Source organism: Sus scrofa, chromosome 9 (genome assembly GCF_054392235.1).
Source record: "Sus scrofa isolate SSC_HxYL_T2T_F1_AM1 chromosome 9, Sscrofa_HxYL_maternal_Yorkshire_Landrace_v2.0, whole genome shotgun sequence".
Lineage (NCBI taxonomy): Eukaryota > Metazoa > Chordata > Mammalia > Artiodactyla > Suidae > Sus > Sus scrofa.
In genome coordinates, this window is record NC_139391.1 from 41202927 (window position 1) to 41222355 (window position 19429).

Here is a 19429-nt window from a genome sequence, read left to right on the forward strand (position 1 = left end):
TCATTTATCTTCAATAACCTTTACGGCTTGTGATTCTTATCGCCACTCAACACATCAGAAAAGTTTTCTAGAAAACTTCTTTTCCCTTGCCCCTACCGGCCAGTCCCTACACGTCTTTCAAAGCAAGACTTGCTCAGAGCCCTTCTGCCCTAGAATCCATCCCAAGTCCTCCTGGCTGGGCCATCTCCCTCCTTCCTTGCATGGATTTGTTTCCGGTTCTGTTCCAGAACATTCTCCCTCTGTACATCTCTTTTGTTCATGGGGGTGTAGTTATCTCAAGGTTTACACTGTGTCTTGCCCATGTCTTATTTTCTTTATGGGCTAAACTCTCTTGTTTTTCTCTTCCAGCTCCTAATGCTGTGATTTGCAGATAGTAAGTGTTTAGTAGCTGTTTGCAGAACTGAATCAAAATCTCTGTGAGTCCAACTGGGAAGAACCCCCTACCACACACACACACACACACACACACACACACACACACACACGCTTGAAATGTAACTGCTAACAGAGCCCATCAGATGAACAAGTGACAGATGAGGGATGCAGCCCAAGAATATCATGCGTGTTACATGTTGGTCAGAAAGCAGACCAAGGAGAATTCGGCATGTGGGGGATCCACTGGAGGGCGCTCTGGGGATTAGGACTTGCAGGGCAGTGAAGGAAGCAGGACAGGGCAGCAGAGAGGTTGAACTGCTTCACAGTCACAGCAGAGGCCTCAGGTGACACCCCCTGCGAGCCTTGCACAGTTGCTTGAATTAACGCAACACAGTCAAAACTTTGTTCCTCAGACTTGTGGTTGCCAAGGGGGAGGGGGAGGGAGTGGGATGGATGGGGAGTGTGGGGTTGGTAGATGCAAACGATTACATTTAGAATGGATAAGCAAAGAGGTCCTGCTGTACAGCACAGGGAGCTCTATCCAGTCTCTTGGGATAGAACATGATGGAATATTGTATGAGAAAAATAATGTGTGTGTGTGTGTGTGTGTGTGTGTGTGTGTGTGTGTGTGTGTATGACTGGGTCACTTCGCTATACAGCAGAAATTGACAAAACATTGTACATCAACTACACTTTAAAAAACAAACAAACAAAACCTTCATTCCTGGAGTTCCTGCCATAGCTCAGTAGTAACGAACCTATTATTCATGAGGATTCAGGTTCAATCCCACTCAGTGGGTTAAGGATCTGGTGTTGCCATGTGCTGTGGTATAGGTCGCAGATGCATCTCAGATCTGGCGTGGCTGTGGCTGTGGCGTAGGCCGGCAATTGCAACTCTGATTGGACCCTTGGCCTGGGAACTTCCATATGCCCGTGGGTGCAGCCCTAAAAAAACAAACGAACAAAATCTTCATTTCCTCCCATAACATCGCAGATTTTGAGATGCCCCAGGCAAAGGGCATGACCTTGAGAGAGGCATCTCTCCTCAGCAGTGGGACCATCACTGAGAGGGTGGACCCAGATGCAAACAGTTGCCAGCACTCCCAGTCACGGAAGGCTTCCTGGAGAGGGGAGAACTTCAGCGGAGACTTACATTACTTACATTACAGGTACAATGTCAATGGCAATTGCAAGGGGGTGGGGGGCGCGGGGAGGGGTTGGGGTGAGTACATAATCCTCTGTGGTGCTGGTTACTCTGCAGAGCAAGTCTCACCCAAGGCTGCAAAGGCCTCATTGCATTTAATTTTCTAATGGAGCATTTATTCTCAATTGCTCTTGTTGCTTTTTGCTGATACAAATGTAATATAATTACACTATAGAAAAAAGTGGGAAAATACGGAACATGCCTAAATGCCTGTAGAGCCTATTAACCAGCGGCCAGAGTGAGCCCCAGCCCCTCCTGGGTCCTCAGCAAGCTTCCTAATTGGGGCTGACGTGTCTCACCCACGGGGCTGCCTGGCTAGCTGTCAGAGAGCATCAGGCCAAGGGGGGGTCCTGGTGTCAGCAAATCCACCCCCACTGATGGGGTGGCACAGGGGAGACTAGTATAACATAGGGGGCTGAAAACCAGGACACCTGGTGCAACCCCAGCCCTAGCCTTACCGGTGCTTCCTTACTTACAGGGTCTTGACCTGATTATTTGGCTTTCCTGAGCCTCAGTTTTCCCATCTGCAAAATAGGGAAAGCAATTACTATCGTGAGGATTAAGTAAGATGATGCTTATGCAGCTGGCACAGGTAAACCTTCATGGAAAAACCAAATCTTTAAAAAAAAAAAAAAGGAAAAATAATTCAAAGAACCAAGCCATCAGACAACAAGCCTAAGGCTCTGAGAAATGAGGTGACAGGAGCTGTCCGAATACAGCCTGTCAGGGTCTGTGGTCCTGCTGGACTCCTCCTGTGACACCCTTTTGCCTCCTGTGGCTTGTTCTTGGAAAGGAGGGGTCTAAACCAGGGGAGAAGGAGTCCCAAGATGCAGCAATCGACCCCCTGGGGAGTGGGGAGGGATGAAGGAAAGAAGAGGTAACGTGTAGCCCTGAGCCACAGGTGCAGAAGGATGCAGCAACTCAGGATGGGGTGGCAGCCCTCCCAGCCCACCTGCTATAGCAGAGACTAAGAGCATTCGCTATATCTTGTAGACTCTAAGACAGGATTAAATGTAAGATGCACCATTTCCTACCACCAGGAAAGAAAAAAAATGCCATCAAACTCTGATACAGCTTTAAGATGGGGTGCATTCTGATTTCAGAGACATTAAAATGTTGGAGAGGCTGTTCACCTTAAAATGTATAATATATAGTAACCTCCCGGCATTTCTCAGGAGGCCTGAGCAAACCTGCTGGTCCCCAGGGTCCCCAGGGTCCCCCTGCTCCTGCCCCAGCCCCCTCCTTCCTCTTTTCCTTCTGCCCAGGGCTCCAGGGGCCATCGGTCAGAACAAAGCACAAAGGCTCTGGTCTTTCTCACTCCAGGGGCACCTGGAGGACCCCCTCAGATACCCGCCCTGCAAGATTCTCCATCCGTGTCAGAGCCTGGGCCGGCTGGGGGAGGTGAAAGCTCCAGGTAAGTCTGGCTGGGTCCTAGGTCCCAAGAGGCCAGGTGAGTTCAAAGCCTCCTTGAGGGTTCGTATCAGTGGGAAGTGCCACACAACAGCTGGCACCCTGAATTTGCCAGGAGGGTCCAAATTTCTTGCTCTTTCTAAAAAAGGAGATTAATGAACTGTATAACCCAAGAAGAGCTATTCTTACAGTCATAAGACTTCAGATAAATAACATAGCACATTATTAAAAAAATGTCTTTTGTTAGAACAAGCCTTTTGATTTGGGGTTATGAAAATATGATCAACTTGCTCACCCACCTCCACATGCCACCTCCATCTTCCTCCCAGGTGGTTTCTGCCTCGTGCATAAAAGTCCCAAATCACAGTCCCCAATCAATGAGCACTTAGTGAGCTCCACGTCCATGCATGGTCACTGCCTTTTCTTAGCTCTTGGGGCTTAGCTCCTTGGTCCCATCTCCCGGGAGAGGGGTGGACGATCTGAGCCTGCTGCTACAGACTGAACTGTGCCCTACCAAACTCATAGCTGCCCTAACCCTCGCCGCGATGGTCCTTGGAGATGAGGCCTTGGGTCATGAGAGGGTCATGAGGGTAGGGTCCTCAGGAAGGATGGGGTGACTGACCCTCTAAGAAGACACCAGGGGGCTTGACCTTTCTCTCTCCCTGCCACGCGAGCACGCAGTGAGGAGGCAGCCATCTGCAAGCCAGGAAGGGAGCTCTCACCAGATCCTGACTGTCCACCCTCTGGGACTCTTGGGCACTAAAGCCTTTCTGTGTCTCCCGTTTATTTTTAGGAAATGGGCCTCATTCAGTTGCCACGACTTCCCCTGAGCTCCGAGGGGCAAGTTCAGGCAGTTGCTGATCAGGGAAGGGAAGGGATGCAGAGACAAAGAGAGAAGTAGTCAAGGAACAATAGTCCAGTCTTGGGGCAGGATCCTGGTTCCCTTTCGAGGGAGACACACAGGGATGGAGGCATCTTAGGCACCTAAGAGAAAAGCGATATTCCTTATGCTTCTTTTAAAAATGCACATTTTAAAACCGAACTGCTTAGAGTCCTTCCTTGTACTTCTCCCTGGCTTAACTGCAACCCAAACACAATCACCCATAGGCTAAAGATGAGGCACCCTGAGCACAACTGCCTGTGGGTTGAAGAGCGTGAGCATATGATGTTTTTCAGGAACTTTCCCAGTTTGTTCCAATCTCGATTGATCAACATGCCCTTTTCGCAAGTACTATTATTCTAGGCAATAACCCAGAAGACCACCACCAGGATCGTGCCCTGATCTCCTGACACCAGCCTTGATGGCTAAGATTCCCCCTACGAAAGAAGACGGTCTATTTGCCCTCAACCCTGATGCTTATCAAGATTCCTGTTTTCCTCCTTTTTACTATAAAACTCCCCACAATTCTTCCCAACGGAGGGCACAGTCTGTGAGGCTTTAGTCTGCTGTGGGCTCCTTTGCTGGCAAAGCAATAAGCTATCTTTTCTCCTTCCCCTAGAACTCTGTCTCCATGTTTTAATTCTGAACCAGTGGGCAGAGGCTGAGTTTTGGCAACGTTAGCCCCCTGATCTCGGATTCCCAGCCTCCAGAACTATGAGAAAACAAATTTAAGCCACCCCGTCTAGGGTGTTTTATTAAGGCGGCCCGAGCTGACAAAGACACCTGCAGAAGCCAGGCCGCACTCACAGAGTGGCTACCCCTCCCCCAGAGGACCATCCCCCTTCCCTGGGTGGCAAAGCGGGGCTGCTGCCCACTGTAGCCTCCCTGGCGAGGCTCACAGACGAGGGTCCAAAGCATGCTCTGGGGCCACCTAGGTTCTTCTTTCTCAGCTGCCCTGGTGTGGGGGCAGGGGGTGGAAAGAGCCAGGAGTCCAGGGAAAGTCTACCTGTGGGGGTGGCCTGCAAGCCTAGGGCCATCAAAGGGCCAGAGATCACCTGGTCCCTAGTTTCCAGGACTCATCGCCCTGCCCCAGCGCAGACGGGCTAAGACGTTCTGAAAGATCTTCCAGAATCATCCACTCTGATCGTCATGACCCCTTCCATGCAGCTGAACTCCAGTCTGCCGTGACACCTGCTCTCTTTAGAGCCAAGAGAGCAGAGCTTCCTCGGGCCACGTCTGGGATGAATGGGGTTGTGTGGGTTGATGGGGCAGGAGGAATGTGGAGTCAGGGCCGGGGTGCCCAGCCCTCAGCACCTCTGCCATTTTCCCTAGATGCTTTACCCCGTCTAGCATCTTGTGTGTGTGCTCTAATTTGAAAATTAGCTAGCTCTCAAGTTGCGGAACAATGTGTGAGCCCAGACAGACACCTGCGGCTGAGCTGGCCCTTGGAGGTGGCCCGGGCCAGCAGCCCACCATCCAATGCACCAGGGACTGGGGGGACAGATGTCGCAGCGAGGAGATGGGCTGCTCTCCCAGTCACTCCCCAGCTTGCAAACAGAAACAGCATCTCACAAGTATGTTGGAAGAAAAATACTCCCTTGAAGCTCCACAGTTCGAGGCTGACTTCCCAGGCCACGGATCAAACCTGCACCACACTAGCGACCTGAGCTACTGCAGTGGCAATGCTGGATCCCTAACTTTTCACACCACAAGGGAACTCCTCCTTCTCTGGTTTTGATCCCATCAGCCAGGCCCGGAGGACGGACAAGGCTGAGGAACCCTTCGCGCAGCAGAAATTGAAGCAGCCTGTTTCCCTGGTGCTGCCTCCCCTGAGTTTGGCATTTGAAGGAATCAAATTGTCTAATTAAAATTTAACAATCCCTTATCAGGTTCGATGGCGGGTGAGACACTGCTGTCTTAAACACATCATTTTCCCCTCTTTTCGGAGACTTGAAGCAATTTCAATGAAAAAGAAGAGGGGGAAGAGCACCTCACATTTGCATATCAAAGCAGCTCGCCAGAGTGACAGGAGCAGGGCGGGGACTGGGAGTGAGGGGTAAGGGGCTCTTCCCCAGGCCCATGGGACTCAGGTCACCCTCCTCCCCTCCAGACAAAGGTCCAGGCTGTGACGTGGGGGGTTGGCCCTTCCCCAGCGCCTCAGGAAAATCTGGAACAAAGCGGGGAGGGAAGGAGGTGGGAGAAGCCCCCCCACTCCTTCCTTCTCCAAAGGAACATGGAGAAGAGTCAGGGAATAAGGCCTCCCCTTCTCATCCCAGGAAGGCAGCCTCCGCAGGGGTCCCAGGGCCCCGAGACCAGGCCGCCTTGCCTCCGGAGCCTTCTGAGCCCAGACTTTGGGAGGCTGGTATGGTGGTTGGAGTAGCGTCTGCCCAGCTGGGGGCTGGCGTGGTGGGAAGAACCTGCGGAGGAGGGGAAGGGGGAGTGGAGAGGAACGCTGGGAAGGAGAATGGGGGGGATGAGTCCCGGGGGTGGGGTGGGATCCTGCCCCCCCAGAGCTCAGCCTCTCCTGCCCTGAGCATCTTCCTCAGCATCCCAGGTCCACACCCACAGCGGAGCTGGGTGGCCAGGCTGTGGGTCTGGCTCGGGCAGTAGCAGCTAGAGGAAATGCCCTTTGCTTTTTCCCAGTTGTTGGGAAGGGGCCCTTCCCCTCGGGCTCAGGCAAGGTCCAGCTTCCAGAAATGCTCAGGTTTCAAGAGTTGAGGAGTAAGACTCGTGTCATGGCTATTGTCCCCCCTCCTCCCAGAGCCTCAGTGCTGCAGCAGGGGACAGGTCTGGACCACCTTAAGAGACCGAGGCTAGTGGGGAAAGCTGCCTGAGATGGCCTGGGGGAGGGGAGGCCGTGCACCACCCCCTGGTGGCCCTCCAGGCCTGGAGAGCCTCTCCTTGGTCCAACCTGGAGTTCCACAGGGGTGGCCAGGAAGCAGAACAGACAGGTTATCTACGTGGAGAATGGCCCAGCTTTCCTTAGAAAGTGAGGAAGAGCTTGGGTAAATCTCTCTCCCATTCTTTCTGCCTAGCTGTGTCTGGCCCCACCCAGCTGGAACCAGGAGAATGGGCACTGTCTCTAGAACTTTCTAGTGGTCCAACCCACAGCTGGATAGCTGGTCCCACAGTTCCCTGGACTTAAACCTGGCCAGGCATCGCCTCCCACCTCACAGCAATCAGAACCTGCTCTGGGACACTCACTCCGCTTCCTGTCACCAGAGCCACAGGCCAACCAGCATAGGTAGCATCTGCTCCCTGCCCTGGGTTTCCAGCGCCCCAGCTCCCAACAAGCCCAGCCCAAGCTGAGCTCAGGACCCCGTCCTGGCTGACCTCTACCTCCTCGCCCTTCATGACAGCCCCTCCCCATGGAAAGCTCCTTGATGCTCCAGCTCAGCTGTCCTCTTGCTTAAAGCTCTCCCAGCACACATGCTCCTTGGTGGCACTTATCAGGGGTGTAATTAAGCTGTTACTTGTCTAATTATTTGTTTAGAGTCTGTGCTTCTTGCCAAACTGTGAGCTACACCAGAGTACAAATCACACCTGTCTTGTCTTATGTTCTTCTCACCTCCCAGCACAGCTCCTGGCAACTGTAGGCGCTCAATAAATGTCCGTGGGAGCCAGGACCTCACTCCAGCGTGGAGTCGGCCCCTAGGTCTACCCTGGTTGTTGTTTCTCCCTTGGATCCCTCTTGAGGGGTATTGGTAGCCTCCTCTGAGATCTCTCCCTGGCCCTCTGGGTCCTAGTCACGTAGCTGGGCTTGGATGCCCCGCAGGTGGAAGGTCATCCAGGTAACCGTCCAGGTGGGCCATCCTTGGGCAAACAGGCCTAAAGAACAAGAGAATGCGCTGAGTGAAGGTGCGGGCAGGGATGTGGGGAGGTGGGTGGGGAGACGGCCAGAATTCTGCAGAAAAGGGAAGCACAGAGCTGGGGGCAAAGGCTTCAGGATTACAGGAAAGCCTGGGGAGGCCCAGGGTTTCACTGCATCTAGGCTAGCGCCCCCTGTGGGTGTGAAGTCACATCCGCCCCAGGAGACTGGCCCCTCTAAGGAGCTGCCGGGGCGGGGGTGCCCAGGGAGAGGCTGGAGCACAAGCAGCTCCTCACCCAGATTTGGAAACCGGGAGTGAGACTCTGCTCAGGAGCAGGAGACAGAGTCGGGGGTGCCGGGGCCTCCTCCCCTCTGCGCCTTCATCCTGGGCACCCTCTCTGGGGTTCTGCTTCTAGCCAAGGTGGCCAGTGTCCTTGGGTCTGGTCACGTGTCCCTCACCCTGTGAAGTCCCTGGAGAGGACTTCAGGACCTTTTGGCCTCGTCCCCGGTCTCCCAGGGACTGGGCCTGGGGTCCCCGGGTTCACAGGGGAGTGAGGAGTGCGTGCAGGAAGGGGTGTCTGCTGACAGCCCCATCCCTGTGGATTTTGATGGCTCCGTAAAAATGTCTTCTCACCACCTGTCAAAGTGTCACAAATTAATTAACTGTTAGCTGGAGTGACTCAGTGTGGGGAGGGGGTGGGGGAGCACAGCAGCTCAGTGGCAGGGGGTGGGGGTGGGGTGGCAGTTCTGTTCTGTCTGTGCTGCTTGCCCAGGAAAAGTCCTGGGCGCTCAGCACCGCGCAGAAGAAGGGGCAGCCCGGTGGGGCAGCTCCCTCCATGCGGAGGAGAAACCCGGCAGGTGGGAGGCAGGTGGGGAGGGTATGGGGCTCTGCCCGCCCCCCAGGGAAGAGAACACAGCGGGAGGATACCTAGACAGACGCTGCTCAGGGAATCTAAGTTAGAAAGCTACCGGCTGGCACTGTTTTCTGTTTTCTTTTCTCTCTTTCTCTCCCTCTTCGATTTTCCCCCACGAAGAAATTGGGCAGTTGAGCTTGGCTTGCCCTGGGGGCCAGGCCGGGTCACGGAGTCCCTCCCGGAGGCAGGTCCACTGAGCTGCCCAACTCACCAGCCGGAGCCGAGGAGGAGGGAGGCCGGGTCTCAGCCTTGACCTTTACTTTAATTTCAGGAAAGAATTGAGAAAACACGCTCTTGAAAGTCAAGAGGGAGACAAATCCCGAACCTTATTGCTCTAGAAAGAGGAAAAACAATCCTCGCTATTTGGCAGAAAATTGCTCTGCTTTATGAAAAGACACCCCTGTTGATCAAAACAGAGAGAGGAGCCAGGCCATGGAACAGCCGACATCCATCACACTGTTTGGGGCCCCCGGGGAGCCCCTTGCCCCACGTCTCCCCATCCTTCGGCTCCAGCAGGCTGGCCCTGGGGACATTTCTTTTCCACTAAGCCTAAAGCCCTTTACGAAACGGGGCGGGGGGAGGGTGGGCATTGGCAAACAAGCTTTAACTTCAGGACACCCACACAAATAGAGATTTGGTGTCCTCGGTATCTCAAAGACGACTTGAGGGTAAAATTTCACCGCAGGAATGCAATCAGAAAAATCCAGACTGCGGAAAATGCGCCAGAACAAATGACCTGGTTTCTTCCAAAAATAAACTGCAAGGAAACAAAAGAAAAAGATGAGGGTGGGGAACGAGTTTCTCTCATAGAAGAAACTTAAAAGCCAATCAGCCAACTGCAGCATGTGGACCTTATGTGACTCCCCATTAAAAAGAAACCAACTTTTAATGATCCCTGACATTCATGAGACAATTAAAAATTTAAAGAGTATACTTTTTCATGATATTGAGGAATTATTGATAACAATTTTTCAGTGTGGCAACGGCATTCCAGTTAATTATTTTACCTTCCTTATCTTTTAGAGATACACCCTGAAATAGTTACAGTTGAAATTATACGATGTCTGGGATTTATGTGAAAACAATGCGAGATGGTACAGATGAAACAAAATTCATTGTAAGCTGAGGGTGGCTAAAGCGGGGTGATGGATACGGTGAGGTTCTTCGTATTATTCCTTCTAATTGTGTATATGTTTAAAATTTTCTATCATAAAGAGTTGGAAGAAAAGTCTAATCTGCTTCTTAACCCTAACCTTCCACCCACACCCCAAAAAAGAAAACACAAATGTAAGCCAGGCTAACTCTCTAATTCTATTCCCTTCTTATAATGCTGGCTTCTTTTCTTGCCAGTCAGGCCTGACAGCCCCTTGCCCTGTCCCCATCCCTCCTGGGCCCTGTCCCCAGGATGCTCTCTAACCCCTTTCACAGAGGACGGTGGCTCAGCTGGTAGAGACAGGAGCTGGGGAGTGGATGCCCACTTTAATGACAAATGTAGCAGCACAGCTGGGCTCCTGGTCTACGCTGGTCACCGTGTGAAGTGCAGTGCATATGCACTTCATTTAATCTGCAAGAAGCCCTATGAGATTAGATATCATTTCCATGTTGCAGATGAAGAAATGGGCCAGGGAGGGTGAGTAATCTGCCCAAGTTCACCCATGTGCGGTGCTTATGTGGACCTTATGTGACCCAGGCTCTTCTCCTGACACCAGGACCGGAATCTGGGTCTAGCACAGGTCTAGAGCAGGCGGGAGTGAGGTCTGCGGTCCAGGGCCCAGGGGGACCGAAGAGACCGGTGCTTCTCTGCCTCTGCAACAGCTTCCTCCAAGGAGATGGCCAGGGCCTCACTTCAGCGGGCTGCTAGGTCTCCGGCTGGTGACCACAGAGGCTCCCTGGGAACCCTTCACAGCCTGGAGGGAAGCAGAGGTCCAGGCCACAACATTTCCTCAGAGTCCTGAGTGCCCTTAGGTGACTGGATGTTTTCCAAAAATCTACATTCTTGGGGTCCTCAAGGCATCAGGCTGCCTGGACAGAGTGAGGCAGAGGATGGACAGACACGCTGAGTTCTGGGTAGAGCAGAGGAGGAGGGCGGCCGCTGGGCTCATCCCTTTGGGCCAGTTCAGCCCACCTCCCTCCAGCTCCTTGCTGCATTTTCTTCCCTTCTGTGGAGCAGGTGGGCAAAGCCACCAACGGGGGCTGGCACTGCGGATCTGGGGGTCACCGATACCATCTGGGCTGCTGGCACCTCAGAGCAGGAGTACAGGGTACAGCCACAGAGGCAGCAGGGGCAGTGTCCCCGTAGCACCAGGCTGGGGGTCCCAGACAGAGCCCCTGACTTCCCCTCCCACGTGACAGAAGCAGGTGCAAAGGGCAGTCTCAGCAGCGGGCAGAGTCCTGAGTGCAAGCTGTGTGCCCACTGGTACTGCATCCCCCCATTCCCATCCTCAAAGTTGAGGCTATTCTAAGCAGTGATGGACCAGAAAATAAAGAGGCATGGCTTCCTTCTATCCTTCTGAAGGAGAGGAGTGAATGTGGCCCAAGTTTTGTGTTTTGTTTTTTGTTTTTTTAAATTAGAGGAGCCTGGGTTTCAGTCTCATTTCCAATACTTGCTAGTAGTGTGGCCTTGACCCTGTCATAGCTCTGGGCCTCAGTTTTCCTATCTGCCATATGGAGACAATTAATCCCTTTTCATTGGAATCGTTATGAAATTAACTTAGAAAATGCAAATGAAGGGGCCAGGAAGTGGTAGAGGCTCAGTCATTGGAATAATATTGGGAGGGATGCTACAGCTGCCAGAGTTGAGGTTGGGGGTGCTGGGTTGTGCCAGTTCCCAGCAGACAACCCACGCTAGGATGAAGAGCCCTAAGAAAAAGAGACCCCTTATTTCTCTGTGGACTGAACACTCCACAAACTCTAGCCACACCTACCATGTAGTTCCCCCCAAACAGAGCCTGAGCTGAGAGCGAGATTGTTGGGGACACCTGGCAGGTGACCTTGGTTATGGGCTTCTCCACGTGGGCCATGCGGATTTGCAGCAACCTTAACTCTTACCCACAAAGCATAGAGGAAAAGCCCTACTTGGTTTGGAGCCTCCCTGATAAATTCTCCAGATGCAATGACTACCCAATGTCTCTATTCTTATTTGCAGAGGTGGGCCAGGCACCCAAGGAGACCTGGGAGATGCTGTGAGGATATCAAGCCACAATCAGCACTGCATTGCTTCCTCTAACTGTGGGTGTCTGATAGGCAGAAGGATAATCCAGTGCCCTTGGATAACCCACTGCGCCAGGCCAGGGATTGAACTGACACCTCTGCAGCCACCCAAGCCCCTGCAGTTGGATTCTTAACCCACTGTGCCATAGCAGGAACTCCTGAATTCATCCAACTTCTTGTGTATGTTCAACTCCCCAGAGATATGCCAGCAGAGATGGGCAATAGCTGCCATCCAGGAACCTGCTACATACTCAATCCCACCTAGCCTGGTCACCTCCTGGAAGCAATCCTTTCTTTATAAGGGTTGCACTCAAAACTTCACCCTCTTCTGCTTCTGAGTGGATACTGGTGAGGCTGTATATGCTGCATTTCTTTGTGAGATGCTGCTTCTTCAGACAATCTTTGTGTGTGTGTGTGGCGGGGGGTTCTTCCCATCCTATTCTTCCCCAGGAGTCTGGGGAAAGGGCTGAACCTCTGGATTTGTTGTTCAGCCGCCCGACCTGGGAGACAACAGCAGAGGCCAATAATCTGAATCCAGGAATGGTTCGTGAGACCAGGGAATTCTGAGGCAGGAGAGCTGCCCAGCCACAACAGATGATGCGTGGGGCCAGAAACCCAGCTCACCCAGGCCTTTTTGGGTTCTTAAATCCAGTGACCCATCTGTGGAGTGGGGGCGAGGAGGAGGGGAGAGGGAAAGGGAGGGAAGCAGAGCCACGTGGAAGAAGTGCCCCATCGGGATCGTCACTAAGGAAACACCTCTGGCTGGAGTTGTCACGCTGGCTTCCGATCCTGAGCATATCTGAGGCAGAACATAAACACTCCTGTCTTATCCTGGGACTCCTGGGACAGAGCGGAGCTAAGCTTTCTGCGTCCAACATGGCAAACAACAGAACATCACTAATCAGACTTCCTGTGCACCCACCCAGTTTGATAAATCAGCCAGCCTTTTGATGCACTAAGTGAAGATGAATTAGTGGTAATGAGGCTGTGACAGCTCCCCGAGGCACAGGCTGACGGAGAGCTGTGATGGCTGTGGCAGGAGGGAGGGGAAGCTCTGCTCCGGGATGAGCTCGAGCTGCCTAGTGCGTGAAAATAACCTGCTGATGCCCAGGCACCTCAGCTTCCACCTGCAAGCCGTGCACCCTCATACACAAAGTCGCCGTCCCAGCAGTCTCAGCCGTGGGTCTCTGAGAGACAGAACCGGCTATCTTCCTACAACAAGCCACCTGCTATAAGCCCTGAGGCAGCCCCGAACATGCTAGAATATGGGATCAACCTATGGATGTATGGGAAGAGTGGAGGCTGGCCAGGGAAGGCTGGTAAAATCCTTTCTACTTAGTCCTAGTTTCTGCCAGCCTCGCAGCAGAGACTCAGCATTGGTTAGTTAACCCTTTCACACCAGAATTTGCCACCCGGTGACCTATGCGCCACACTGAGCTTGCAGGTATGTTTTGTTGGGCTTCCAAAGCATTAGGGAAAAATTGCCATTTGTTGCCAAAATTTGGAAATTTCACATTAAAATACAGGTTCCCATTAAAAAAAATAAATAAATAACAGGCTATTGGTGACACTGGGTCAGCATTCTTGCAAGGCAATAACAGGCTGGGCTCAGTAGGCCACACACTGACTGAGGAAGGCAGAGGCCCTTGCCAGAGACAGGAGGGGCCAGCTGATGGGGAAGAGGCTGATTCTGCACTGACTCCAAAGATGGAAGGGGGTGTGGGGGGAAGGAGCTACCCGATGCTCCCACCGCCCGCATTCTCCCCGCAGGCCCCAGCTGGCAAGCCTCCTTCTCTTCTCACCACGACCTGCCCCAGCCAGTTGGGGGGCACAGTGCCCTCGAGGTTAACACAGTCCCCACCGATCCTTATAACCCTACACCCAGCTGGTTTTGCTCGATCACTATTTATGCCCAGGTGCCAGAGTACATACACGTAAGCTGGCATCCTCTGTTTTATAACAGTATCCAGGGTAACAGAGTTACTGAACTACAAAGGCTGTGTCTGAACAGTGCTCTGGTCCCCTCTCACCTGATCCTTGCCATTAAGGCTGGTGGCAGCAGAAAGATGGGAACCCACAGGGCCAGGGAGGCTTTAGGCAACACCGGTGCCTTTTGGAAAAAGCAGAGGCATTCCTACCACTCCCCAGCCCTGTCTGAAGCCTTCAGCCCTCTCTCTGGAGCCCCTGTCCTAGTATTTCTGAAGCACAGGTTCCCTTGGGGCCCTTGCTGCCTGGCTGATATTCGAAGGGACACAATAAAAACAAATCTCTCTCCCCGAAGTCTGCCTTTGCTATAGACTTTTGATGATTGGTCATCTAATTACATTCGTGGCCCAGGAAGTGGTAATCTCTTCAGCAACTGGGGTGCACAGCAAAGACTGAGACCAAACGTTCCATCTTCCTGCCATGTGACAAACTGAGGTCTGGAGTTTACCTCGTGGACCAGCCTGATAGGCAGGATGCCGCTGGCCTGGGAGAGGTGCCGGCACATTGTCTTGGCTGCCTTCTTTTCCCTGCACCGTGCTGGGCTCCCTGAGGGAAGACTGGTTCTGTTGCCCCCCACCTTCCTTCCTAATCTGTAATTCTAACAAATATACCAGGGTTTACTTGGTCAAAGAGAGAGAGAGACCCCAGAATGGATGGTAATGACCATAAACAGATAGACCCACCCCTCCCTCCCACCGGTAGCTTTGGCTTCCATTTCAAACAGCATCTTCCATTTTTAAGAGGATGATGCTCAGTGGTCCCTGCTTCTTCTAAATCTCTTTCTCACTGATGGTCCCTGAGGCCACCTCCTCCAAGAAGACTTCCGTGATCTCCTTCAGGGAGAATTACTTGTTTATTCCTCTTCCATCTCACATGTAGGATTTGTATCTCCTGGTATTTGTAGTATCGAAACCTGCAACCTGTCTCTTCCCATCTCCTGTGCTTTTTTTTGTTTGTTTGTTTGTTTGGTTTTTTTTGGAGTTCCCAGACCAGGGACCAGATCTAAGTTGCAGTTGTGACCTACACCACAGCTGCAGCAATGATGGATCCTTAACCCACTGTGCTGGGCCAGGGATCGAACCTGCGTCCCAGCGCTCAGAGACACTGCCATGGCTCTTGTGGTGCCACAGTGGGAACTCTATCTCCTGTGCTTTCATGGCAAGATCTGTATCTTAGTTTTCTTAGGCTCTTCCAGCATCTGGTACATGTCAGGCACGAAGTGAGAGCCCCACAAATCACAATCAGATTGAGATGAAAGATGAGACACTTTACAGGCTCTCCAACATTGTTGGATCATGGGATCAGGCATTACTTTCCGATAATTCTCTCAGGAAAGGGTGCAGATCAGGAAAGGGTGCAGATCAGTGCCCACAGCACACAGCATATTCCCTCTAGGAGGCTGTGCTCTGCCCACTCTCCCAGGACACCTGCTTTCTCTTTGGTTAGACCTAGTCCCAAAACCCTTTGTGCTAGTTGTCCTTGTAATTGCCATTCATCCAGTCCACTCTTTAACAAGCAAGAAAACATGAATATCAAATTAAAACATTGATTCCCTACAAAGTAATTTGAATGGCTTGGGAACATTTTTTGATAAAGAAAAATCATTTACAAAATCCTGACTAGTCACATGTGGATGAGATAATTCTAAAAATTCCAAAGATCTAGGAGACTATATAGATATTCTTTTGTAGGTTTAAATCTTTGCTCTGGCTTTAAAAAGCAAAAATAGATAAAGTATTATGAAAGTATTATGAGGATTCTAATACAAGTAAGTTGAGGCAAAACTCCAATTGGTGGGCTCAAACTCAAGGTATACATCAAAAGTCTGATAAATTAATGTACACAAATGTTCTAAGGTAAAATGAAATGTTTGAATTATTCTTTTTTTTTTAAGCTTTTTTAGGGCCGCAACTGTGGCATATGGAAGTTCCCAGGCTAGGGATACAATCAGAGCTACAGCTGCCAGCCTACACCACAGCCACAGAAACTCAGGATCTGAGCCACGTCTGCGACCTACACCATAGCTTACACCAATGCCGGGTGCTTAACCCACTGAACGAGGCCAGGGATCGAACCAGAGTCCTCACGGATGCTAGTCGGATTCATTTCTGCTGCACCATGATGAGAACTCCTGAATTATCCTTTTTTAACGCATCTTCTCTTCAATGGACTTTTTCAAGGGGTCAATCATCCGTGTTAGGCAAGAGGGCTTCTACTGTCCTGTCTGGCCAGTACATTAGCCTTTTCTGTGTGTTTCTGATCTCCTGAACAGGGCTACTGAGGAAATGACATGCCTACATGTCTACAGCCTGTCTGCCTGTTCTATGCATTTCCTGAGTGGTCTATAAACGGTGGTTGGGGGTGATGCTGATGGCTTATTTATTCAATGTGTATTTGTGACCCTTATTCCACGCAGCATTGATTTGGAACTAGGGGTACAGAATTGAAAAGAGGCAATCCCCCTGTTCTCGTGGAGTCAGCCATCTGGACAGAGGGGCCAGCTCAACACCCGAGGCTCCTGAGTGAGCACAAGCCGGACAGCATGAGTCAGAATGAGGACACACTTTTGAGAGGTGACATGACTCCTGTGGCATATTAAACAAATGCATTTCCTACCACTTTTGTAGCTGAATGGGATCTTTCACACTGTGGGGCAAATTTCTAGCAGAAGCAAAGGCTCTGGGAGTCTAGAGAAGCACGAGAAAGTGCAAAAGTACGAAAGTACGACGGAACTCAGCACTGCTCACTCCATCACGAGTGTTTCAAATATGCATCCTGCATTCTGCAAGTACTTGTCCAATACTCTTCAAAAGTCTTAAGATCACAAAAGACAAGGAAAAACTGAGGGACAGGTTAGAGGAAACAAAGGAGATAGGACAACGAAATGCAGTGTGGGATTCTGGACTGGCTCCTGCACCAGAAAAAGGGCATCAGTAAAAAAAACCTGGCAAAATGCAAGTAAGACCTGTCCATGAGTTACAGCATTGAACCAACCTTACTTTCTTCATTTTCATAATTATGCTGTGTCTTGGTAGGATGCTATCATTGTAGGAAGCTGGGTGAAAGGTATACAGGAATTCTCAGCACTACTTTTGCAACTCTTTGGTAAGTCTAAAATTATCTCAAAAATTGACATCCCAGTGTGGTGCCCTGAATGGCCAGGTGGGAGGCACTTCTGGTACCTGGATGTCTGGGAAAAGGGGCTGGGCCACAGCTCCCATCTGCAGACAAGGATGCTGAAACCTCCTAGACAAGGAGGATGTTCTCCATCCATTCCTCCGAGGATGGAGTTTAGACCGAGTGTCAGGAAGGTGCCCTGCCCAGTGCAAGGGCAGGATCCAGTGCAAGGGGAAGGAGGCAAAGGAGAAAGCGGCAAATGAATATCTGCCAATTGATCAATACCAGTATTCTCTTCTATTCTGTTCTGTTCCATTCCATTTCTTTTTAAGGCCACGCCTTCGGTATATGGTCTAAGTTCCCCGACTAGGGTTTGAATTGGAGTTGCAGCCACCAGCTGACGTCACAGCCACAGCAACATGGAATCTGAGCTGCATCTGCAGCCACACCTCAACTTGTGGCAATGCCAGATCCTTAACAGACTGAGCGAGGCCAGGGATTGAACCCACATCCTCATGGATATTAGTCAGGTTCTCAACCCACCAAGCCACAACGGGAACTCAAATACCAGTCATTTTAATCATCGGCTGTGTTCTGGGCATAGTGATAACTCCTTTTATAGTTACTTTCCTTTAATTCTCATCATGTCCCACATTTTTTTCAGGACACCGAAGCCCAGAGAGGATCAATAATGTATCCACAGTCCCAGCTGGTAGGTGGTGGAGACAGGACTCTATCAAGCAGCAGCCTGTCCCTAGAATTGCACAGAGCCATCCACACTTCCCCACCTGCCCGCCGGCCCCGCCATACGTGCTGGTGTCACAGAAACCCTAACGGGCCACCTGTGATCTCACTGGCACCCTTGACCGAAGCGGAGCTAGAACTCAGCCGAGAGCACTGAGCAGAATACAGATCGGCGCATGAGCACGCAGAGCCCTCGGGACTGGACCCTGGAGCATGTCAGAGCCCTGGGAAGTTCCAGCCTATCCCAGTTCTGCTCCTCCCCCCAAAGATAGCAGCCCCCCCTAAACACACACACACACACACACACACACACACACACACACACGCACGCACGCACTGGGCCTGGATGGGAGAGGCATGGGGCGAGGGCCAGAGACCTGCTCCCTGCTTGGCTGTCCTGTGTTCCTCTGTCCTCACTTTGCTGCACAGGTAACTGCACAGTTTCCAGAGGCTGTTTTTTTAAAATCATAAAATCCTCTCCGGCTCCTGTGCCTTTCCCGGCCTGCCCCCTTGGGTTTCCAGTTGAAATTTGCAATTTCTGGCCCCTCCTTGTTGGAAGCTGGACATGAATGATGAAGGTGGCTATGAGAGCAGGAGAAAGAAAGCCTTTTCTTTCTCTTTTTCAAGGCTTCTGTATCACGCCCTGGGGGGAAAAAAACGACAAGATGCTTTGCCAGCACCCCCAGGAATGCGAGCCCGCCCGCCAAACCGCTATCACCTGGCACGCGGGTGGAACTCTGGGGCTGAGTGCACATGGGCGACCAGGCGAACAGACACAGGAGGCCAGCTGTGCCCACACGTCGAGCCACGTGACCTGTGGGCCTCAGTTTCCTTTTCTGACAAATACACGTGGTTGCCCTGGAGGAGCGCTAAGCCTCCGTCCTCCCAGGGCCCTCCCACCAGCTCCAGCCCCGCAGTGCAGAGGGCCCTGGATGGAAGGAGGGTGCTCAGAGGGCCCAGGGGGTCCTCCCCATCCTTCTGGGGACAGCTGTCTACTAGTCACCGTCCGGCAAAGCAGACGTCCGTGGTCACGATGAGGGGTCCCACAAAAGGATCCTGAGAGGTCTTTGGAGGTGGGGCCAGCAAGGGAGCATGGTGGGGGAGCTTTCAGGCTGGAAATCGCCTTTGGTCTGTGAGATGGAGCCAGGAACCCGAGTGGGTGGGTGAGGCACCGGGATAACGAGCTCGGACGAGGGCAGACTCCTGACATCCTTCGGAGTCCTGATGAGCTCTCTGGTCCACAGACCAGCAGAGCACTCCCATCCAGAGAGGAGCCCGGAGCAACAGGGAGGGTCCTGTGTCAACCTGGAGCAGCCCAGCCTTGGAGGGAACTGGCTACAGACTGTGCTTCCAGCCCAGCCCAGCCCAGCCCAGAGGGGCTGTGGCTGGAGACCATGCCCTGTGGAGCATGGAGGGGACTCCCTGGCTATTCCTGGAAACACGGGGACTCCCAGTGCCCTCCCAGAGTTGCTTCTGCTCTGATAAGCCCAGGAGTCCCTGCCACAATATTTTCCCCTCGGAAGGAGCTGGTGTCTCTGTAACTGCAACACCGTGTTTCCTGAGCAGCAGTGTTCATCACCTCTCTCCCGCCAGAGCAGCCAAGAGAGAAGGACTCGGGACGGCAGAACCAGAGGGGCTTGGGGCTGCTCACTGCCCCCACCCAAGCAAGGGCAAAGCAGCTTTCCCCGTGCCCTCCTCAAGCCATCCTGCGTTCCAGGGAGGCCAGGGCTCAGGCTTCCCTCAGATCCTCCTGAGGGGGGGGGGGGGGGGGAATGAATCCT

General features: G+C 52.2%; 1 protein-coding gene across 3 annotated transcripts in view; it reads right to left on the reverse strand.

Annotated features, from left to right (window-relative positions):
- Positions 1–19429, reverse strand: part of DRD2 (dopamine receptor D2) — a 66690-nt gene that overhangs the window by 17445 nt on the left and 29816 nt on the right. Inside the window, exon 1 of one of the 3 annotated variants that reach the window (XM_084974371.1) lies at positions 7438–7570. The exons of the other annotated variants lie outside the window; for them this stretch is intronic. The gene's annotated coding sequence lies outside the window, so the exon portion shown is untranslated. Of the gene's footprint in view, positions 1–7437; positions 7571–19429 lie in introns of those variants that run through there. 3 annotated transcript variants of the gene reach the window in all.